Here is a 24,436-nt window from a genome sequence, read left to right as displayed (position 1 = left end):
GCGTTTGAACTGAAGACCTAATCCACAGGGCAGTTGAGAAATGCAGTCCCATGGTAGTCGGGGACCATTTGTTTCTTTAGGATCCTGGAGCCCATGTACACCATTGGTTTGGAATCAGTGTTCTCCAACTCCACTAGGTGAACTCTCCGTATCCACCATCCCGGTCACAGCACCGGAGATTCTCTTTTCTTCCTCTCAGTTTCGTAAACAACAGAAACGCCGCGAGAAAGCAGTGAAGAGAACTTGCCTGGTAGTGGCTGTATACGCGTGATCATGTGAGAGCATTTGGAGAGGAAGAGCCGACTCTCCTCAATCTCGGCTGTACAAGGGCATTTGGGGGCCCATATCTTTTAGTCTACAGAAAAGTACATATTCATACGACTTTTGAATTGTTATTTGTTTTCCGTACATCAGCAAAATAACCAATTATACGTTAGTTTTGTGATACTTTAATGGCAAAGTTAGTCGGATTTCTAGTTCACAAGGTAATATTTAATATCGAAACGATCTTTTGAAAAATATTTAACTGAAAAGACTTACTTTTCTCCTTTTTAATAATCCTCTAGTTAAACGACAATTAAAACAAGAGAAAATGTTTAAAATAACTCATTATGTAAGTGAATAAAAATAAAGAGAATTCATCAAAGAAGGTGAGACTATAATTTATGGACGACCTTTGAGCGACGCTAAAATGATCTTGAGAGTGTCTACCTACTTACGAATGCTATATGAGGGTTATAAAGAAGTTTGAAAAATAAGGATTATGATTTACTGTTGATGGTTAGAGTTAGGAATTAGATTTAGGGTTTTCATCACGAACTGACATGAGCTATAATGCCAAAACTCTATTTAACCAAATAGGTGAGTGGATTTCGCGCCAAAATGTGAGACTTGTCATCGTAAATCTGATTGGTTCGTTCATAAATTATAGTCTCTTTTCAATCAAATCATTTTTTTCTTTATATCTGTCAAGTGGACAATTATTTGAACCATAAATTATTCTCATCCTTATATTCTCTTACAACTCCGTGATTATTACATAACCTCGTTTGATAATTGGAGTATCGAATCTCTTCATGATGCAATCTTTCCTATCCTTCTATAGAAATATATATAGACATATAATTGTAAATACAAATGTACAACTTAAGTAATTGATTTTGTCGAAAAGAAAAGTTTTCCTCGCTGAATTCTCTTTATTTTTAGATCAGTAAACTAAAATTACATATCTTTCAACTTCTATCTTAGGCTTAGTAGAATTTTGTGTCAGTTATAATTCGCTTGATAAAATGATTATTCTTGTTAATCTCATCATTTCTGTATCGTAATTCATTCAAACGTAAGTCATTTCAAACGTATCACTAAGTAAATATTCAACAGTTTGTGATAACCTAATCAATAAAATTTACACAGATTTAGATCACTTATTTTTCGATTAAGTTTTTATAATGACCCATTAACAGAACTATGGTTACTTTGTTCAAGAGTTAATCTGGATTCGGTTTCGTAGTCAAGTACAAACTTTTCAACTTTCGATGTACATTCTCAGAGATTAATATTATTTAAAAAAAATAGAAAGTAAACTTATTGACCATTCATTTTTATAATTATTTGACAACTATTTGTCCATGACTGAGGAGTTTACTACGAGTGCGTCTATTGCACATTGCTGAAGCCATTACAATCCATGTTCAAAAACCTAACCTTTGCATCCAAAAGAAGTTTGTACAAACACTCTCACTAACTTGGTCATCGGTATAGGGGAGTTTTCTAGCAAAACTTTGATAAACTATTTTCATATTTCTTCCATTTTTCTCTAATTCACTTATTCTCGACATTCATCTGTTGATCCTCAAATAACTATTTTGTTAATTACTTCTTCTCTTTTCATCATATATTATGCGATGTAGTAACTGCTTCATTTTCGAATAATAATTTTGATTATGAATAATCCTCTATGTTCCAATTACTCTCTGTTGATTTATAATCGATGTTTATGTAAAATTATTACGTAACGTATCCATTCGATGAATATTATTTCATTATTGTAAATCATACATGCATATATTAGTTTGAAGCTATAATGAGAAACTAATTTAGAAGAAATTTCTACATACACATAATTCTATTTATCAGTTTGAAAAGAACAATATAACATGAATTCATTTCTATTTCGTAGGTTTTCGTCAGCTGCTTACAACTTTACTCTTTCTCTGCATGTCAAAAAAAGGTTTTCTTCTTTTTCTTTAAACTCTTTCTCGCATTTATTCCATTACTGAGTTTTATTTCAACTATCTTCCAAATTATTAATCTTATTTCATCAACTGAAATCTGCTCAATATATTCCTATCAATATTTATTCATTATGTAATCACTTGTTTCTAGCCGTTTGAAATGTTGTCACAATCAATGTTGTCGAATGTTCTTTCACATAATGTATATATATTGACAATATTCAGTCCATTCAAATTTATTTACATCTTTGCTATACTATAAGAATATGTCTTCAATATAACTTCCAACCAAACCCATTCATGTAAGTAATTTAAACCCATTATGTAATTATAATTTTAAATATCATAAATTGTAAGCAACTGATGAGAACCTACGAAATAAAAAAGAAATTTCTTTACTTGATTCATTCCTTCTTTATTTACCAAATGTCAAATTGGGAATTTTTATCTTTAAATTTAGTTATTAGGATAGTTCTGTAAGCAATATGTAATCATCATGTACATGTAATGCCTTAGAAATGTATGTTTTATATTGATGAACTAGTAATCATCGTCATTTTATCACTGATTTTATATTCAATAGAATTTATACTAACATCTAACTTTAAAATGACATTTTCTTAGGTATAAAAGACTTAAATATATAATTTAAAGCAATTAGTCCCTTTGATAAATTTCGCTAGTGTAATGAGAGGACGAAGATTATCAGAACTAAGTGATATATTAATGCAATATATTTCGAACAATTTGATCATACATTTACTTGTTAAGGGCATTTATATATAAAAATAAAAGGTCAATTAGACTGGAAATGAGGTAAGAGGTGATAAGGATAATAATAAGAGTAATAATAATGTGAACACAATTCGAAACCTAATCACTCTGGATAATAAGTCAATATTACCAGGGTAGGTTTAAGATGAGAACAAATTGTTTTTGAACACACAAAGGGGGTTTGAATTTTCGTATGGTTAAGGCTTCCATAAATCTTAGTACACACCATTTTACACTTTTAAACAACACCACAAAAGCCGAGTTAAGATCAATCTTATGGCCTGTTTCGATTATATGTTTAGCAATAGAGGATGATGGATGTTTATCCTCTACTCTTATTGGGTCACTTGATTGTATTTGTTTCTGCAATCATTTTGGTACATGTTCACACACCCTAATTTGGAGATCACGATTGCTCCTCCCTTATTATTATCCTTGTCTCCTCTTACCTCATTTCCAGTCTAATTGACCTTTTATTTATATATATAAATGCTCTTAACAAGTAAATGTGTGATCAGATTGTTCGAAATATATTGCATTAATATATCACTTAGTTCTGATAATCTTCGTCCTCTTATTACATTAGCGAAATTAAATATATAACTCAACACATGAGGAATGAAAATTAGTAGTTATGTAGACATATTTGACTTCCACAAAAATTGCACTCATTTTCTACCTCTGTACTTGGAATTATGATCCATTTGATAAAATTGTTCTCTTAAATAATTAATAACTTATCATAAATAATAACCGGAACGTTATGATTATAAAAAAATCAATATAACAGTAGTTGTATTCATTTGTTCCAGTAATCATATTAATAATAATACCTTCAGTCTCACGCGTGAACGTTTCAACCTACTGGACCACTGAGCAGGGATCTAATGGTGTTAATATCTAACCTCAGCCAATCCAGGAAATCGCGCGACCATCTTCTGTCCAGTGCTTTCAGGTTTTCAATGGTGGCCTAAAATCAATCGGTTCATGATCTCAATCTAAAATTTAATAATGTATTGACTGAATTATTATTTGTTCTGTCGATTCTGTCATATTCAATGCATTGGTTAAATTGTCCTTAAACTCGTATTATTTACAACCAACCATAGTGATGATAATCATAAGTTTTAAATGTATCACAACTTACGAAGTGAACAACTATCAATGTTATTCATATCAAAAATATAGAAAAAATAATGAAATCAGTTTAATTTCAATGGTTAAGATCATGAGTCAGTTGAAGCTAGACCACCATGGAAAACCTGGAAGCACTGGACGGCCGTTTCGTCCTAATGTGGGACTCATCAGCAGTGCGCATCTACGACCTCGTCCCCTGCGAGATTCGTACCCAGGAACTACTGGTTTCGCGCGCGAGCACTTAACCACTAAAAGTCAGTTTAAACAATGAATATTTTTCAATTTTCTTTTCTTATCAGGAATTAATCCATATGATTAGGATCATTGTCGGCAAAGAAAAAAATTAGCCACATGGAAGTGATTTAAAAACAGTTCCCATTTAAACATTAATAACATGAAGTTCAGAGAAGGGATCTATTTCCTGGGAATCTATTATCAAGCTGTACAACCATATGTATGAAATATTTTTTTATGTTATAGCGCTAGTTTTGTGAGGACATATGAATAAGTAATAACCCTAATGATGCAATCGAAGCATTACGTAATATGAATAATAACAATAGACTTAATAAGTTAGTAACGAATTATAATGTGAAGATTATTAAATTGTTTTTGTTACAATAATTAAAAGTCATAGAGGTGTAAAATATAATTGAATTGATAACATAAACAATTATAAATAAAATTATGAGAATATGCGACACAAGTATAGGGTGAAATACAATTATAATAAATTAAAGCCAAGGTAATGATAACGATAGGACGTACCTATTTTGTACGCATAGTTCGGACTTGAGTTCGTGGATGGTAAGAGTCTCTGTTATTTTAATTAGTTGAGTATGAAGAAATCTAGGTAGATTTGGACGAATCGTATTCTTTAACGTAAACGTCTTTTCATATGTATATATATATATATATATATATATATATATATTCTTTGGGAAATATTTATTAGTGACCAGTGGAGTTCAACCGGGTCTGTTGTGAGATAGCAACTCATTGAAGACAATGGTGGATATGTCTCTCAATTTCGTGGATTAGTTGAAGTTAGACATCAACACCACTGGATGCTGACTAAGTGGTCTAGAGTTTAAGCGCTCACGCACGAGACTGATGAGTTCTGTGCTCAAATCTCGTGGGTGGCGGGATCGTAGTTGAACACTGTTGATGAGTCCCACAATAGGACGAAACGGCCGTTCAGTGCTTCCAGGTTTTCTATGATAGTCTAGCTTCAATCGACTCATGATGTCAACTATTAAAATTACTATAATATCAACGAAAAACCCTTTCTGATATTAAATATTTATTTCTTAGGCGTTAATTTATCCTACTTTGTACTGACTTATTTTTACTATTCAAGATTATCGTTATAGTTTGGATTCACTTAACCGACAATCTAACATACATATTGATAGAATTAAGTTAGCTGGAGGCGTTTCAATCCAAACATATTTAGACAGGAAATGTATTTTTAGCTCATTTATAGAATATTACATTTAAGTAAACGATTATTTATTAAATTACTTTTGTATACTTAATAAAAAAAACTTACTTATCTCTTGACAAGATTTCGGCACTAGAAGTTATTTTGTGGTTAAAAATAAAGTGTCTGTTCGTAGTTACTTCCAACAACAACAACAACCAAGGTAATAATTTGCAATAATAAAAATCTATTTACCGTAATAATGATTATATAAAACATTTATATCACGCAATACTATTAAACAAATAGAATGAACATCCTTTTTATAGAGGAGGTATCTTAAATCACTTTGGGAACACAATAATGTTCTACTATTTTCACTATTGAAGTAATGAAAACAAAATATTTATTACGCCATGTATCTTCTGTTGTCTTGGGACAGAGAACTAAAGGAAATAGAACTTTCGTTGAAATTGTGTTTAATATTAAACCAAACATTTATTAGGGATAGTGAAGTGAGTGCCATCATAATTCATAATGTATAGAACATTATTTTGTTTCCATTGGTTCTTCTAATAGATTTAATAAAATTATGAGGGTACAATCTATCGTGTTTTTATTAACGGACGTTATTTTCACATGTATGGAATTATAAATCATTATTTCATGAAGCAATTAGCTATCTGGATTCTGTATGCTTAATATTACGATTTGACTTCTCCAATCGGTATTACTTTCTTGATGATATTCTAACTAACATGAAAAATTAGTCAGTGGGCTTCTGATGATTTCTTATAATCAAATGAGTATACAGGTGAATAAACAAAGTGAATTCACTTATACAACAAATTATATTGTAAACTAACCAGTGAGAGGCATTTGTCCGTAAGGACTGAATAACATAATTAGTGCATTATATGTTTATCACTTCACCCTATTCTTGTTTTGGTTTCACTAATAGTTCAACACATTAATTATCCAAAATGACTTGAGAACATGATGGAAGCAACCATGGCTATCTAAAACGAGAAATCATTGACTTGTCAATATTGATCAGCCAGTCAAGACGGATTTATAGTTAAAAGTGTTTTTTTTTATTTAGAGAAAAGAAGCCTAGGAAATACTCTATTATTTTCACTCCCGTTTTGAATATCTAAATATGAATGTTTTATACTTCTGTATGGTATTTGTTTAGCCTTTTTACAAATATGTCTGACATTATTAGTGATAATATACAACTAAATGATTGTACAAGTTAGAGATTGAAATTAATCTTTTTACTGGAACATTCCTATTTCATTCATTGATAGGTATGTTTTTATTCTTTTAAACCTCCATAATATATCAAACAAAGTATTCTTTAATCAACCTTTAGAATGGACTTTAACAAAATCAGTATGATAACTGAAACAATACTAGTCTACTTTCTATATTATCTTTATAAATATTCTACAATATGGCATTATGAAATATGTACTAAGTGTTTATAGCCGGTTTTTATTATCTAAAAGAAGCTATAAAGTTTGTTAATGTTTAAGGAACATATTTTGATGGGTGAAGAAATGCCGATTGGTGTAATAAACAATATGAAAGTATCACATATTATATTAACTTACTGAAAGTTATCAAACTAATACTAATAATGTTAATAATAGAAGTAGTATGGTATGTGCAACTGATATCGGCAGATATAAGTACTATTATATCATCCATTGAAAATGGAATGTCTGGTAGAAGAAGGTTAAAAAGGTCAAGGAAATGAGAATAAGAACAAAGAATGATTGGTGTAGGAACTAAGGAACAGTCAAATTCGAGACAGTTGATTGGCATTTTACAAATCAGATATTTATTTTATAGTTTTCAGATTTTATTATGACATTCTGTAATTTTGTATTCAAATACAATTGCTTGTACCCCACTTGTGTTCTCGTTCACTACAGTAACACTATACATTACAGTAACTAAGTTACATGTTTATTATACCTGTCAAGCTATTTCACTTGATATTAACAATTTAAAAAAACGATATCATAATGATGTCCTAACAAAAACAAGTTTCTTATAGCTTTATTATAATACATCTATGCCTAAACACCGATTATCACGACGTGCAATGCTAACCGGTGTTAAAGATAGTTGGAGGAAAGTTAGGGGCGGTTAAACCAAAACGTGGCATCAGTGCTTGAAGTCACTAACTTCTAGTCTAGCCCATGTTGGTAGATGCAGACTATATGGTTGGGGTCCGCGTGACTATCGTAACCAATGGTTGGAGACTCTTGGTGACATGGCTCAGGATCGATTACAATGGCGTCGGTGTATACACTCTCTGTCTTCCCTTAAACTAAGAGATTAAAATCACTTCATATCTTTCTTTCTACGAACTAATTCTTTCTTCCATTACTATATCCTTATATGCAATCTTTCTTTTATATATTACCACCTCTGAATTAACTACTTTTACGAATCCAGTGTTCATCTTGTTGTGATAATGAGATATGGCAACTTGGACCGATGCATATATGTTCCTGGTCCTGGATTGTAGCTGACTGACTGATATATATATATATATATATATATATATATATATATATATATATATATATATATATATATATATATATATATAATCGTATTAAAAACACTTTCAGCCAGTTATTTATACCTGACTAGTCATTGCAATGTTCTTCATAATACTTGTATAATAAAAAAAACAGAATAATGATTCTATCCTACTACTTATGTATAAATATTAAAATATAAATTCATTTAAGTAGTATAAACACTTGTTACATAAATTATAAAAGAATAACATTAAATTATTTCACTATTAATGATCACCTGTCTAAACAAAACAAAAAAACACTAATTAAATGTTCATTGTATAATGTTCAATTCACATGCAAATCATATGACATAGACATTCAACATACCTATCTATACAATACAGATGATATTCATATCATACTATTATTATATTATTAATGTTCTAACTCTTCTAAATCTGTATTCATAAGGCAGTTTTTTCTCTTCTCTTCTTTCTTTCTTTACAAAAAGCTTTGAAATGACTGTCAATTAAATTATTCTACAAAAAGAAAATGTAGTACAACTAATGTTGCTTTTTCTTTTTGGTAAAGAATAATATAATAGAGAAAAGATAAATGAAAATGAATGTTTTCTATAATGAACAATATGTTAACCATGTATATGGAACTTTGAAGCAATTTTCAACATGATAATTCACTTGATATTATTTTACTTGAATCTTTCGATTGATGTTTAGGACTGCTCTTGATCAGTCTCTTATTACTGTGCTAAGTGGATAATTCGATGGTGTTTGAAGCGAACGATAATGGGTTCGATTCACAGAGTGTACATCAACTCTGAGATTCTGGTACATCCAGCTGACGAGTCCCGAATAGTGTGAAACGCACGTCCTGGATCCCACTACGGGCGACTATCCATCTTTGCTAATAATGCTTGTAACTTAAGGCGATGTCGAGGCAATACGCACAGGATGCACATATACCAATAAGAGACTGATCAATTGCAGTTCTGAAGATCAATGGGAAGATTCAAGTAAAACAATACCAAGTGAATTAAACTTCACCCCATTGCACAAGCAAGTGGCTATTAGGACTTAGTAGCTGAGTGGTTAACGCGATGCCGTTTGAAGCGAACGGTAATGGGTTCGAATTCCTGAGTGAACACCAACTCTGGGATGCAGGTACATCCATCTGACGAGTCCCAAATAGAACGAAACGCACGCCCTGGATTCCATTGCTAGCCTCTCTCTCTCTCTCTCTGTATATATATATATATATATATATATATATATATATATATATATATATATATATATAGGGTAATACTGTTTGAATAATTGGTATATCAGTCATACAGGAGATCAACGAAACTGTAGTTAAGATTTGTGATTATGTTTTCAATTTTAACCATTCATTTAATGTATGTTGATGAATTTGTTTACAAGAAAATCATTAAAAATATTTACCTTTAACTGTAATTTGAAAAACAAACGAAATAACGAAAGAACTTTTAATAAATAAGTTGTGTTTGATTATTCATTAAGAAGTCAACAATTTAACGAATCCATTATGACAAATACCCTGTGACTGTTACATAGAAGATGGATGGGATTATATATTCTTATATTTATTTTGTAGTGAATGGATTGTAGTATTTTCATATTTGTGGAATTATCATTTAATCAAATCATTAGCATTGTATGATCAAATTATATTCCATTAGCTACTTACTTTAATCTGAGAGGGGTTTTGTGGATATTATAGTAATTTAATAGTTGAACTCATAAGTTGATTGAAGCTAGACCACTATGGAAAACCTGGAGGCATTGGGACTCTTCAGTAGTGGGCATCCCAGATCCCGCCTAGCGCATGAACGCTTAACCTCTAGACCACTGAGCCGACATCCAACGGTGTTAATGTCTAACTTCAACCAGTACCTCCAGCTTATCTATGGTGGTCTGACTTCAAGTGACTCATGAATTCAACTACTGAATTACTTTAAATTCAAGTACTTTTACTGACCAATGTTTTTTTCTAAATAACTTGACATTATATTTTCATTATAGTTTTAGTGAATATTGTATAAACTACTGGATAATTATGATACACTATAATACCATAGCAGTGATTGTAATAGTTAGGATTTTTAATAATTTAATTTTCTTAAAAAGAAACAAGTTTACAGATACTGGATTTAAATAAAAGAAAGCAAAATCTATTTTGATTTTTGATTGAGATCATGAACCGATTGATGTTAGACCACCATTGAAAACCTGGAAGCACTTGACGGTACAGTACAATGTAAGATGGTCGCGCAATTTTTCGGATTGGTTGGGCTTAGACACTGAAACCATTGGATGGCGGCTCAGTGATCCAGTAGGTTAGGCGTTCGCGCGCGAGACTAAAGGCCCTGGGTTTGAATCCTGTACGCGGGATCGTAGATACGCACTGACGAGGAGTCCCACAATAGGACGAAACGGCCGTCCAGTGCTTCCGGGTTTTCAATGGTGGTCTAACATCAATCGGTTCATGATCTCAATCTATAACTTAACAATCTCTAAAACCCCTAAAACTGATCTATTTTGGTTGTTTGAATTTTTCCGTTGACGTTTAAGATTTCAATAGATCAGTCACTTATTGAAATATGTACATCTTATACAGACTATTTAGATATTGCCTTAAGTAGAGATGGATGATGGCACGAGGTGTATTTCATCCTATTTGGTACGGGTAATTTGGATGTACCTGTATTTCAGAGTTGATGTTTACTCTAAGACTCAATCACAGTATTGTTCACTTTAAATACCATCTCTCTTTGAAAAAATAAACTGCTTCAGTAAAATTGACACAATCTTCATTGAATACTGAATTTGTAATAATTAGTATATTCGAAAAGAATATGTCGTAAATGAATAAAATTTTATTGATTTTTAAAAAAAAACAAAAAAAATAATTACATTTATTTATTTAATAAAAACATACAAACAAACATACAAATAAATAAATAAATAAATAAACATAGAAACAAACAGATAAGTAGTATCGTTATGTACTAATGTACTTTAAAAAGAAGTTTAATGTTATGTAAATTAATTTTTTATTGAATGATTGATCTATGAACTTTTTGTCAACATAAATAATATTCAAATATGTTGTTGTCGTGTTGTTGTTGTTGTTGTTTTCTTCAATGAAGAAAGGTCATCTAAAAAATTAAAAAAATTATTTTTTTTACTTTTGCATTGACAACAGATGTTATCAAATTGATTGTATAAAAATAAACATAAATTTTTTAGAATTTTTGTAGTTTTTTTGCATTTTGTTCTTCTTCTATGAACCTTATAAGATAAATTGACTGGAAATTGAAGAATTGAATTTATTCAGTCGATGATTTGATATTTTAATGAAATGAGTTTTTCTTGTGTGGATATTATAGTAATTTTATTAGTTGAGATCATGAGTCAATTGTAGCTAGATCAAAATGGAAAATCGGGATGTACTAGACGGTTGTTTCGTCCTGTTGTAGGGCTCTTCAACAGGGTCTGTTGTGAGATAGTAACTCATTGAAGACAATGGTGGATATGTCGCTCAGTTTGGTGGATTGGTTGAAGTTAGGCCGTTGTATGTTGACTCAGCATCCACTCACGAGAATGATAGATTCTGTGTTTAAATCTCGTGGGGTGGGATCGTGCATGAGCACTGCTGAGGAGTCCCATAACAGGACGAAACGATTGTGCCGTGCTTTCAGGCTTTCCATGATGGTCTAGCTTCAATTGACTTATGACCTCAAATGTTAAAATTGTTCGACTAATGTCAGTCGGTGAGAAACAATATGAAATTTTCACTTACATAAAACAGATATTTAGGACTGCAGTTGATCAATTTCTTATTGGCATATGTATATCCTGTGCGTTTGAAGCAAAAGGTACTGAGTTCGTTTCCCGGAATGAACAGCAACTCTGGGATGTAGGTAAATCCAGCTGAAGAGTCCAAAATAGGCAAAACTCACATCATAGATTCCACTGCTAGCCACCATTTATCTTTGTTTATAAAGAATGATAATATTTTATAGTTAAATCATTTTCACTGAATTACAATAAACATTCTGTTTTTATGGAAACTATAATTAATGTCATGAACATAATTGTTTTTATCACATTTATTAATCCTGTGTAAAATATTGAGTAGATTGATGAAAAAGCATTAGGTACAAAATAACAATAATAAAAAAGTAAGGAGTTACGGTCTAGTAGTTATATGACTGACATCTGATAACATAATTATTAGATGATTATAAATTCTAGTAGGTCATTCACTGAACACATTACAACAATCACCATTAACTCATTCTGTTGGTCGATATATATATATATATATATATATATATATATATATATATGAACTAGTATCTAGAAGCGGTTTAGGCTAGTCTGAGAACATCAAAACACTGGAAGATATATGATATTTCACATATTGATCATAAATGGGCAGGTGAAATTTAAGTTCAATTTGTTATTGCTCAAAATAAATCCCAGAAAATGTAGATTTTTCAACTTTGATCAACTAATGTTATATGAGAACTGTTCTTTAATGGGTTAGATGGATAGTATTTGAAATTTAAAAATGTTTATCAATTTAAAGATCATAGTTTATAACAAATGGAGCTATAATGATTTAGTTCGATAATTTGTTCCCATATTGAAAATTCTAACTTTGGTATTGGTTGACAATTATATTGGGTTCCAGATGTTCTTCAATTGTATATATGCTACTCTTGCTTTGCCAATCCAGGAAGACACATATTATTCATTAAACTAAAAAAATAACGCTAATCTATTTTATATATTTATTTAAATTCATGAACATTAATGCAAGGAGGCAACAAATGGATATGCGCCATGTGTGAGGGCTGGATCACTGCCCAGGTGCCCAAACCGAAGTAGGTGGTTTTCTTAGGGGGCCACACCCAAAGCCTTTAACCAGAAGGTCTAATCAACAAGACAGTTGAGCAACGTAAGGAGATGTAGTCCCATAGTAGCCGGTGACCGACAATTGGTTCATACGCCATTTGTTCCTTCAGGATACTACAGCCCATGCGCACCATTGGTTTGGAATCAGAGTTTTTCAACTCCCCTATGTGGACTCTCTGTGTCCACCAACGCGGTCAAAGCTCCGGACATTCGCTTTTCGTCCTCTCATTGTCGTAAGCAACACCACAGCAGTGGTGAGAAGGCATTGAGTAGGATTTCTTTGGAGGTGGTTGTATGCACGTGGCCACTTGACAATATTTCAAGTGGGAGAGCTGACTCTCTTCACTCTCGGCCGTACCAGGGGGGGGGCGATCTATTTCAAGTACCTAATTAGAACAATCCAACATATAAGAAATATAAGTTTCCATAGAACTAATTTATAAATAACAACAAGCATAAAACATATGTTAAATAGCTTTTCAAATTTACTTTTTTGGTTACTTAAACCGATTCACATTCGAATGAAAACATTTCATTACTTATTATATGCCTCATTTAGTTTTTTTTTAAAACTAATCCCTTCTTATCATTGTATTCATTGAAGAGAAAATCAAAATGAAACAGCTTGTTAAATTCTTTCTTCTCCTTCTTTTTTTTTTCTGTTTTCCCAATAATAAAATTTATCACAGGTCATTTATTTACAGTTCATTGAGGTAAGAGATATGATTTATTTCACCATGAATAGATACATATAAATTTATTTCTATTTCTATTCAATAGGTATATTCATTATATTAAATGTCGTTATATTTTATATTGAATATATTTATGCAATGAACTATAAATCAGTTGATTAGTTACAATGTAACACATCTTATATGGTCTTTGATGTGATTCTACTTATATTTTTTTTGTTTTTTAATATCTATGCCATAAAACATTGATGTAATAGGGTGTATGTACATGGGCATAAAATTGTACATAAATATTGACCCGATTTTTATTGTCGATATATAGTAACATTAAAAATACAAATTATTCATGGCCTAATTTTTATTTTTTGTTTTCTTCTTTTTATTTTAACCTTAAGAGAGCATAAAATTGAACTATATGATTAATATTTATTACTATCATAAACTACTTAATTATTAAAAGTAATTTGTTAGAAGAGATTAGGTTTTTAAATGTGATGTTATTATGTGCTCACTAGTGACTATTTTCAAGTGAATATTTCAGAAATTGTAATGATCAATGAAGTGAAATAGTATCTGGTATTTGGGAGTTAGTTAATATAAGATAGTTGAAAGTGGTTTTACTATAAATTTCACTGGCTGAAATCATGAGACATTTGAAGGTAGAACACCATGGAAAACCTGGAAGCACTAGACGGCCGTTTCGTCCTAGTATGGGACTCCTCAGCAGTGCGCATTCACGAGCTCGCTCGCTTCGAGATACGAACCCAGAATCTATCAATTTCTCCCACGAGCACTTAGCCACTAGACCACTGAGCCGGCATCCAACGGTGTTGATGTCTAACTTCAACCAATCCATAAAGTTGCGTCACCGTACACCATTGTCTTCAGTGAGTTGATATCTCACAACAGACCTGGTTGAGCTCCAATGGTAACGGCTTCTCACCAGAACTTCAGGAGTATCTCTTGAAGTCAGTCACTAGTGAGCATATGTTGATTAGTATCAGAAGGGGTTTTGTAGAGATTTTAGAAATTTCACTATAACACAGGTTAATTGAATTTAGACATTCAAACTATTTGAAATTGTTTTAATTGTTAAAAAGTTGACTTCATCTAGTCAGACATGAAGGTTCTGAGTTCGATCACTTGAGATGTTGTGAACGAGCACTTCTGAGTTGTTTCATAATAGGTCCAAAAATATGTCTAATATATTCAGGTTTAAGAGGTTATTTAACCTAGATTGGTAAAAAAACTCCATCATTTGGTACTATTTAAACAGTTTATCAGATATAAATAACAATAACTTACAAAATATCGTTGTTATAAAATCACTTTTTGTAACTATTTACCATAAATAAATAATTGTTATATTGTATTAATTCATCAAAGTCCATCCGATGATCAGTAGTCTGAGGGATAACTATATTTATATGCATTAAAAAACAAGCATGTTGTTTGTAAATAATTCCTGTCAAAAAATCTGTGCTAGAAGTGACAACTAAATTAAGTAGTTAATCTAACGTCTTTTTTTCAATTGAAAGTAAGATTTATACCCTAGTACTAGATGGGAAAAAGTGGGATTTTTTCTCAGTCAAATAAAAACTTGTAAATAACTTATAGGTAACATTACCAAGATTTGACTTGATAATTTCGAATAAATTGAGCATTAGGTAGATTATTATAAGAAGATTAATGTATTTGTATTCTCCCAATGAGTAGAAAAATTAGATTATCTGACGTTTGGTGACTCAATGTAAGTCGCTTCTTCAAAGAATCTGGTTGCTTATTCTCTGAAGAAGTGGTTTACACTGAATCACGAAACGTAAGAATATCTATTTTTTCCACTGATTAAGATATTGCATTTTTATTATTTGTTGTAAATATCTATTCATTTATTGAACTCCATAAAAAAACTCTTCAAACACTAACTTGTTTTCAGTTCTTAATCATTCCCATAGTGAGTAGTATTAGATACCAATCCGTATGAAATGTACTTGAATCTAGATAAAGTTATTAAATGAACTGTTATAAATGTAATTTATAAAGCGGGACTCCTCAGTAGTACTCATCGACGATCTGGCCCCGCAAGATTCGAACCCAGGACCTATCAGTTTCGCGCGCGAGCACTTAACCTCTAGAATACTGAGTCGGCATCCAACGGTGTTAATGTTTAACTTCAAATAATCCACGAAATTGACCGACACATCCACCATTGTCTTCGGTGAGTTACCATCTCACAACAGACCTGGTTAAGAAGTCCTACAACAGGACGAAACAACCGTCTAGTACATCCAGATTTTCCATGATGGTCTAGTCTCAATTGACACATGATCTCAACCATTGAAATTACTATAATATCCATAAAAACCCCTTGACATATAGTTACTTTGTATTAGTACGAATTGAAAATAATGCATCTTATCAATCAAATTTAATACTTTTGACACTAATCAAAAAATATAAAAGGAATATAACAGAATAATAAAATAATTACTTCAACTTTTTGTAATTATCAACAATTGCCGGAAGTTGAATTTGTTTTCTGTTATTTAATTGTTTATATGATTTATATAAATTTAGAAGTAACTAAACAGTAGGATATCTTTCAATTATGAATAGGTCATTTTGAGAAAACAATGTTCCAATCAAAATATTATCACTTTGTATTAGAATTAGTTTGGTAAATAGTTTTAACATAAACTGATGTTTAGTTAAGTAAGTATAGTTAATGATATCAAGTTGGATATGGTGTTTTATTCATGCGTAAACATTTTTTGATCTAAGCAAAGATGAATAGTGGCTGGTAGTAGAATCCAGGACGTGCGCTTCCTCCTAACTGGAACTCGTCAGATGGATGTACCTGCATCCCAGAGTTGTTGTTCATTCCAAGACTCGAACCCTGAACTGTTGGCTAAAAACGCCATCGTGTTATCGAATTAGCTACTGAGTCTTAATAGCCTCATAGCTAAGTGAATAACATGATGGTGTTTGAAGCGAAAAGTAATGGGTTCGAAACCCAGAGTGGACATCAAATCTGAGATGCAGGTACATCCAGGTGACGAGTCCGGAATAGGACAAAACGCACGTCCTGGATTCTACTACTAGCCACTATCCATCTTTGCTCAAAAAGCTTGTGACTTATGGCTTTATCGAGTTGATCCGCACAGGATGCACATATACCAACATGAGACTGATCAATTGCATTCCTAAATAACAATAGGAAGATTCAAGTAAAACAACACCAAATGAATTTTTTGATCTATGTTTATTTTACAGCCTAAATATTTGTCAAATCAATCTTTTAGATCAGATGGATACCATTTTATATATTATATACGTACATCGGCTTACTAGAGACTGGTGACATGTATATTATGTTGAATTTCGCCAAAAGTTCATAACCGAGGATATCAACATTGTTGACTGTAGAAAAGGTATCACAATGAATAGTTGTCAGGATATATCATGAAATGATTTAGTTTACGGTTGCTAAGTCATTAGATTTCAACCTGAAAATCTTGAGTGTGATCAACAGTGTAATCATGAGCAAGCACTTACGGTTAGTTACGTACTAGGATTTAAGGGCTATTTAGTGTCATTTGATCCAATATATCAAGTCATAAAACTATTTTCTTCCACCTAGAATGTGTTATATTTACCCTAGATTTCAGTGTGATATTGTTACAGCTTTTTCAATTACTGAATAGATGCACTTTGATTATCTTAAAATGAGTAGGCAAATCAGAAATTATAAGAGAGTTTCGTGCAGATTTTAGTAATTTTAAAGTTGAATTCATGAGTCGATTAAAGGTAGACCAACATGGAAAGCTTGGAGTCACTAGATGGCCATTTCGTCTGAGTATGGGACTACTCAGCAGTGCGCATCCACGAATCCCGCCTGCGGGATTGGCTCATGAATTCAACTATTAAATCACTAAAGTATCCACAAAACCCCATGTGCTCACTAGTGGCTTACATCTTGAGGTATTTCCTGGCGTTCTAGTGAGAAGCTCTAACTAGTGGAGTTCAACAGTGTGCGTTGTATAGACAATTACTCACTGAAAACATTGGTGAACGGCACAATTTCGTGAATTGGTTGAAGCTAGACATTAACACCGTTGGATGCCGGTTCAGTGGCCTAGAGGGTTAGCGTTCACGTGCGAGTCCGATTGGTCCTTGGTACGCACTGCCGAGGTATCTCATACTAGGATAAAATAACCGTTCAGTGCTTCTGGGTTTTCCATGATGGTCTAGCTTCAATTGACTGATGAATTCAGTCGGAAATTTTTAGTTGTGAATTCCATTCTCATGCAAATTATTTCACACAATTTGTTAAATGTGTATGATGCACTCTGATTTTAGAGCTCATTACTGACCTAAACTTTGAGAAGATGGTAACTGCTCTCATATATTACAACAGATTTTATAGGTTTGCTAAAATTAATTTACAGTGTGATCTTATTACAAAAATTCTGAGTCTTTATATATATGGCCTATTCTCACTTGTAATATCAAGTGAACATTAAGAATACTGTTTCAAATCGAAAAGAACTTGTTAATAATAGTTTGATTCTGAGTTTGAGACATTTAACCAAATTTATGTTGTATTGAAGAGGTGTAAAACTGTGGAACTGAGTATACTGATCTGTTCATGTACGTAAACTGGATATTATTATAAACCTCTTATCCCTCCCCAATTCCTGTTTTGCTTATATCGTTCGTAATCTTCACATTTATTTTTCCCGATTCACATAAATTCTTTCTTATTGTAATTACCTTGATAACACCTCTCTTATTACATATTGTATTAACACAACTGTATTGCTATTATTACCAGTATTATTACCACAACTATTATTATTACTACCTGGATTAACAAGACAGAATTCTCCCACTATGCATTTTATTCACACCATTTTTGTTTCATTATTACATTACTATTACATTGACTATGACTTGATGCTTTATTACAAATCATTCTGACATTTATTAAATAACATTTCTAATTTACGAATAACACAACTTTGATGTATTTGTGTTGTAACAGATGCAAACATTCAGCATTTTTAATATAGAACATTGTCAAATCCATTAATTCATGCCTTATTTTGACCTTTGTAAAATATCGCAATAATTATGGGCTTATTCCAGGCTTTCAATGGTGGTCTGACATCAATCGGTTCATGATCTTAATAAAAAAAGTCATATTAAACTTTACAACCCCACATTGATCATTTGTAGTCATCAGTGTATTAATCGTATTGTTATGATGTAACGTACGTCTAAATGTGCTATCTTTGAATGTATTGAAACATGCTATATGTGTATGTACTCAATTTGACCCCAGTTTCTTAAGGTTTCAAATAAATTTTACAACTGATGATAACTGGAAAATGATTTTTGCATTCATACCTGTCTATCTATCTATCTATCTATCTATCTATCTATCTATCTATCTATCTATCTATCTATCTATCTATCTATCTATCTATCTATCTATCTATCTATCTATCTATCTATCTATCTATCTATCTATCTATCTATCTATCTATCTATCTATCTATCTATCTATCTATCTATCTATCTATCTATCTATCTATCTATCTATCTATCTATCTATCTATCTATCTATCTATCTATCTATCTATCTATCTATCTATCTATCTATCTATCTATCTATCTATCTATCTATCTATCTATCTATCTATCTATCTATCTATCTATCTATCTATCTATCTATCTATCTATCTATCTATCTATCTATCTATCTATCTATCTATCTATCTATCTATCTATCTATCTATCTATCTATCTATCTATCTATCTATCTATCTATCTATCTATCTATCTATCTATCTATCTATCTATCTATCTATCTATCTATCTATCTATCTATCTATCTATCTATCTATCTATCTATCTATCTATCTATCTATCTATCTATCTATCTATCTATCTATCTATCTATCTATCTATCTATCTATCTATCTATCTATCTATCTATCTATCTATCTATCTATCTATCTATCTATCTATCTATCTATCTATCTATCTATCTATCTATCTATCTATCTATCTATCTATCTATCTATCTATCTATCTATCTATCTATCTATCTATCTATCTATCTATCTATCTATCTATCTATCTATCTATCTATCTATCTATCTATCTATCTATCTATCTATCTATCTATCTATCTATGTATATATATATATATATATATATATATATCGTTTGTAACAATCTAAAAGTAAGTTATGGTAACTTGGTCACATTATGTTTTAACAGATATTGATGATATAATCGTTAGAGATCTAATCATATCGATGCGATCACAATTGATTGATCACTGAGTGGTGATCAATGTTATGTGTATCAAGTCCTTCTTAGTGCAGATCGAATGCTATCGACCAAGTTGCGGTGTGATCACTAGTCTAGGTGACTCGACACTGCGTGCACTATGTTGAGATAAGATGGTGGTTAGAGGTAGTCAACAAGAAACCCCGGACCCGGGTTCCCTGTTGACTACCTCCAATCACCATCTTATATCGATGTGATCTAAAAAAACTGTTTCACTCATGACGGTTTGTCAAAAATATGGTGAACATTTCTGTGTGTCTTGAATCATTAATCAAACTTTAAATTTCTCAGAAATAACTCTTCTTATACATCAGATGAATATCATTTTAAACTAAAAATATCAAATAAGTCCCACAATTTTATACTTACATAATACACACATATAATTAACCTAATAAAGTGTTGAAATTGTTCATAGGTCATAATATCCCATTAAATTACTTTTCAATTCAATCAGTCTATACAACTAAAATATTCCGATCAATCAACTTTATTTATTATCATTCTTTGATAGAAGTATCCTTTTTTCATACAACATGCAACTAATTTTATTTTATTTTAAAAGTGAAAATATTTCAGTTTCCCCCTTCCACGTCCCTAACCACCCACTCACCCCCCCCCACAAAATCCAACGAAATTCAATATATTTCCTGTATATATGATAATGAAAATTTTAAGATTGAGTAACTTTTCATAACATAAAATAAAGATTTCCATAATTTTTTCTTAACTGTTGGATGACAAATCACTTTTATATTGAAATAGATATGAAAAAAGAAACGTGTGAAACGTTTTCCAAATAGTAATAGTAGTAATAGTAGTCACGTATTTATTCGTTCCTTTAAAGTGGACTGATTTGTTGGCTAACTTTCTTACATTTAGTCTGAAAGACGCTTTCTGATGTTAATGGCGTATTCTCACTTGTAATATCAAGTGGACATTAAGAATACTGTTTCAAATCGAAAAGAACTTATAACAATATCAGAAGGGGTTTGTGGAGATTTTAGAAATTTCACAGATTGAAATCATGAGTCAATTGAAGCTAGACCACCATGGAAAACCTGGGAGCACTGGACGGCCGTTTCCTTCTAGTATGGGCTCCTCAGCAGTGCGCATCCGGGAGACACTCCTGAAATTCTAGTGAGAAGCCGTTACCAGTGGAGTTCAATCAGGTCTGCTATGAGATATCGACTCATTGAAGACAATGGTGTACGGTGGCGAAACTTCGTGGATTGGTTGAAGTTAGACACTAACACCGTTGGATGCCAGGTCGGTGGTCTAGTTGGTTAAGCGCATGGCGCGAGACTGAAAGGTCCTGGGTTCGAATCTCATGGGGCGCGGGATCCTGGATGCGCACTGCTGAGGAGTCCCATCCTAGGACGAGACGGCCGTCCAGTGCTTCCAGGTTTTCCATGGTGATCTAGCTTCAATTGACTCATGATTTCAATCTGTGAAATTTTTAATAATAGTTTGGTTTTGTGTCTGAGACATTTAATCAAATTTATTTTGTATTGAAGAGGTGTAAAACTATGGAACTGGGTATACTGATCTGTTCATGTACCTAAACTGGATATTATAAACCTCTTATCCCTCCCCAATTCCTGTTTTGCTTCTATCGTTGGATGACAAATCACTTTTATATTGAAATAAATATGAGAAGAAAAAAACATGGGGAACATTTTTAACGTTTTCCTATTTATCTATTTTCTCAAATAGTTTTCTGTTTGATCTCTTTTAATGGGTTTGTTTTTCAAAATTATTATTTAAGGTATATAGAATAGATTTATGTAAACTAAACCTACCACTTTGATTACATAACAAGTCAAAAACAGCAGAACAATAAAGTAAAAGTATGTAGGACAATAAAGTTACATTATAAGCTGATTATGTAAATGTCAACAAGATTATATTTTCAATTATGATGTATTCAATTACAAAAAGAAATACAAAACTACCGGATACATTTGTGTATATCTAAATCACATTTATCTTTTTAAAATTTGTATTAAATCATATTGAATGTTGAAATTTTGATTACAAAATGGCGGTTCAGTGATTTTTAGGTTTCCCATGGTGGTCTATTTTTAATTGATTCATGAATTTTAATTAAAATCTCCACAAAATCCCTGTTTGATAATTCACTTTTTTGTTTTGTTTTTAAAAATAATTACGGAGACAAAAAAATCGATATTGAACGGAACTAGTCTAACATTTATTTTTGTTTTATAGATTACATAATCCGGTTGTTTTTTTGGGGGGGGAGGGGAAATCGTTTTCCATATTGTTGTTTTTACTTCAAGGGAATATATAGAGTTTATATGACAGAATATTGTAATTTACTTCCAATATGTAGTTAATTTAATTTGTGTAGGCTTGTAAATTGATTTAAGTTGATACATATAATTGTAAGGTTACATAATGTTTATTCAGATGCTTAGTAAAACATTTTGTTCATTGAGATCGTACAATATAAATGTAACTGATATTATTTATTATGACTATGTCCTATTGTAAATCTTCATTCAATTAAAATGTGATTACGAAATGTTATTATTATCTTTCAGTACTTGAAATCATGAGTCAATTGAAGCTAGACCAACATTGAAAACCTGGAAGTATTGCACAGCGGTTTCATCCTATTGTGAGACTTCTCAGCAGTGCGCATCTAAGACCCTGCCCCACGGGATTCGAACCCAGGACCTACGAGTCTTGCGCCAGGCGCTTAACCATCAGACCACTGAGCTGACATACAACAGTGTTAATGTCTCAATTCAACTAATCCACGAAATTGAGAGACACATCCACCATTGTCTTCATTGAGTTCCTATCTCACAACAGACCCGTTTGAATTCCACTGGTCACTGCTTCTCAATAGAACTCCAGGAAATACCTCGTGAGTCCAGTTACTAGTGAACACATGATTATTATTTTCAGAATGGGATTTTGTGGATATTGTAGTAATGTTGTTTAATAATTGATATCGTTAGTCGATTAAAGCTAGACTATCATGGAAAAACTGAAAGCACTGGACAGTCGTCTTGTCCTATTATGGGACTCCTTAGCAGTGCGCATTTTTGATCATTTCCGTTATATGGTATATGATTGAAATTTATCGTATGATTATTTTTTTTTAAGTTTGTTTATCGGTACATAAAAGGATGTTCATTATATGTAGTGTTAAGTAAAGTGGACTTCAATTTTGCTTATTATCACCCGATATAAAAGAGAAATGTAGTATTCAATTATGTCGTGGTCGAAGAGTACTTGATTATTTCAATTTGTCTATTGATGTAATATTAGAAAGTTTATTGCAATGAGTACACATCTGTCAGTTACTGATGTGTTTAATTCAGCTTAACGTATGATTTTGAAAATTAGCTCCCACTCATACGAATTCACATACTTGCATTTCATTTCATAAAAGATATTTTGGGAAGCATAATTATTAAAATAAAATGATCCCAAGTGAGATAATGAGTGAATTATTTTTTAATTCCGTTTTGACTTTACGAAACGTCCGTCCAGTATATTCAGGTTTTTCATGATAGTCTAGCTTTAATGGATTGATGAATTCAACTACTAAATCACCACAATCACCATAAACCTATATTCTGAAAATAAATAATACTTTCGCAATTGGAATTACTGTGAAAATGCTATAATCTCTGCAAATGTTTCATAGTAAGTGAAATCAACTGTTCTTCGGTAACTAGATTCATGATGTAACTTCTGAAGCTCTATTGAGGAGCTGTGACAAGTAGAGCTAAACCTTGTCGGATGTGAGATAGTTATCTACCGCAGGTAATGAATGAAAGGTTGTGCAAGATTATGGATTGATTGGACTTAGATAATAATATTGTTAGATACCGGCTCAGTGACCTAGAATTTAAACATTTTTGTGGGAGGCCGAAGGTCTTCGGTTTGAGTCATACGTGTGTGATCGTGGATGCACACTAGTGACGAATTCCATACCAGAACGAGACTGTTGTCCAATGACACCAGATTTTTAATAGTGATCTAGCTGAAGTTAGTACATTACTTCAGCTATGAAAATAAGTAATTATACTTTTATATAGTTCCATGCTAATCAGAGTTGAAAATTAGTTGCATGTAGGTTATTTTCAATTTGTATAATTTTAGATTTACAAATAGATACAAGACTGGTTATTGATGATTTTTATCCCTTGTCTAATCCTCACAAGTGATTTTCTTTAGTTATCGATCTAACTTCTTGAAACCAAATTTTTATTATGCCAAATTATTTGACATTCTAAACTGATAATTCATAGTTACCGAATACATT

General features: G+C 31.7%; 1 protein-coding gene across 1 annotated transcript in view; it reads left to right on the top strand.

Annotated features, from left to right (window-relative positions):
- The first annotated feature begins 22,612 nt into the window (after nucleotides 1-22,612).
- MS3_00006885 (uncharacterized protein) overlaps nucleotides 22,613-24,436 on the top strand; it is a 36,798-nt gene continuing 34,974 nt past the window's right edge. The window contains exon 1 of the mRNA XM_012939013.2: nucleotides 22,613-23,026. The gene's annotated coding sequence lies outside the window, so the exon portion shown is untranslated. The remainder of the gene's footprint in view (nucleotides 23,027-24,436) is intronic.

Source organism: Schistosoma haematobium, chromosome 2 (assembly GCF_000699445.3).
Source record: "Schistosoma haematobium chromosome 2, whole genome shotgun sequence".
NCBI lineage: Eukaryota > Metazoa > Platyhelminthes > Trematoda > Strigeidida > Schistosomatidae > Schistosoma > Schistosoma haematobium.
Note: the sequence above shows the minus strand (reverse complement) of the source record. Positions and strands in the feature narration are given on the sequence as shown.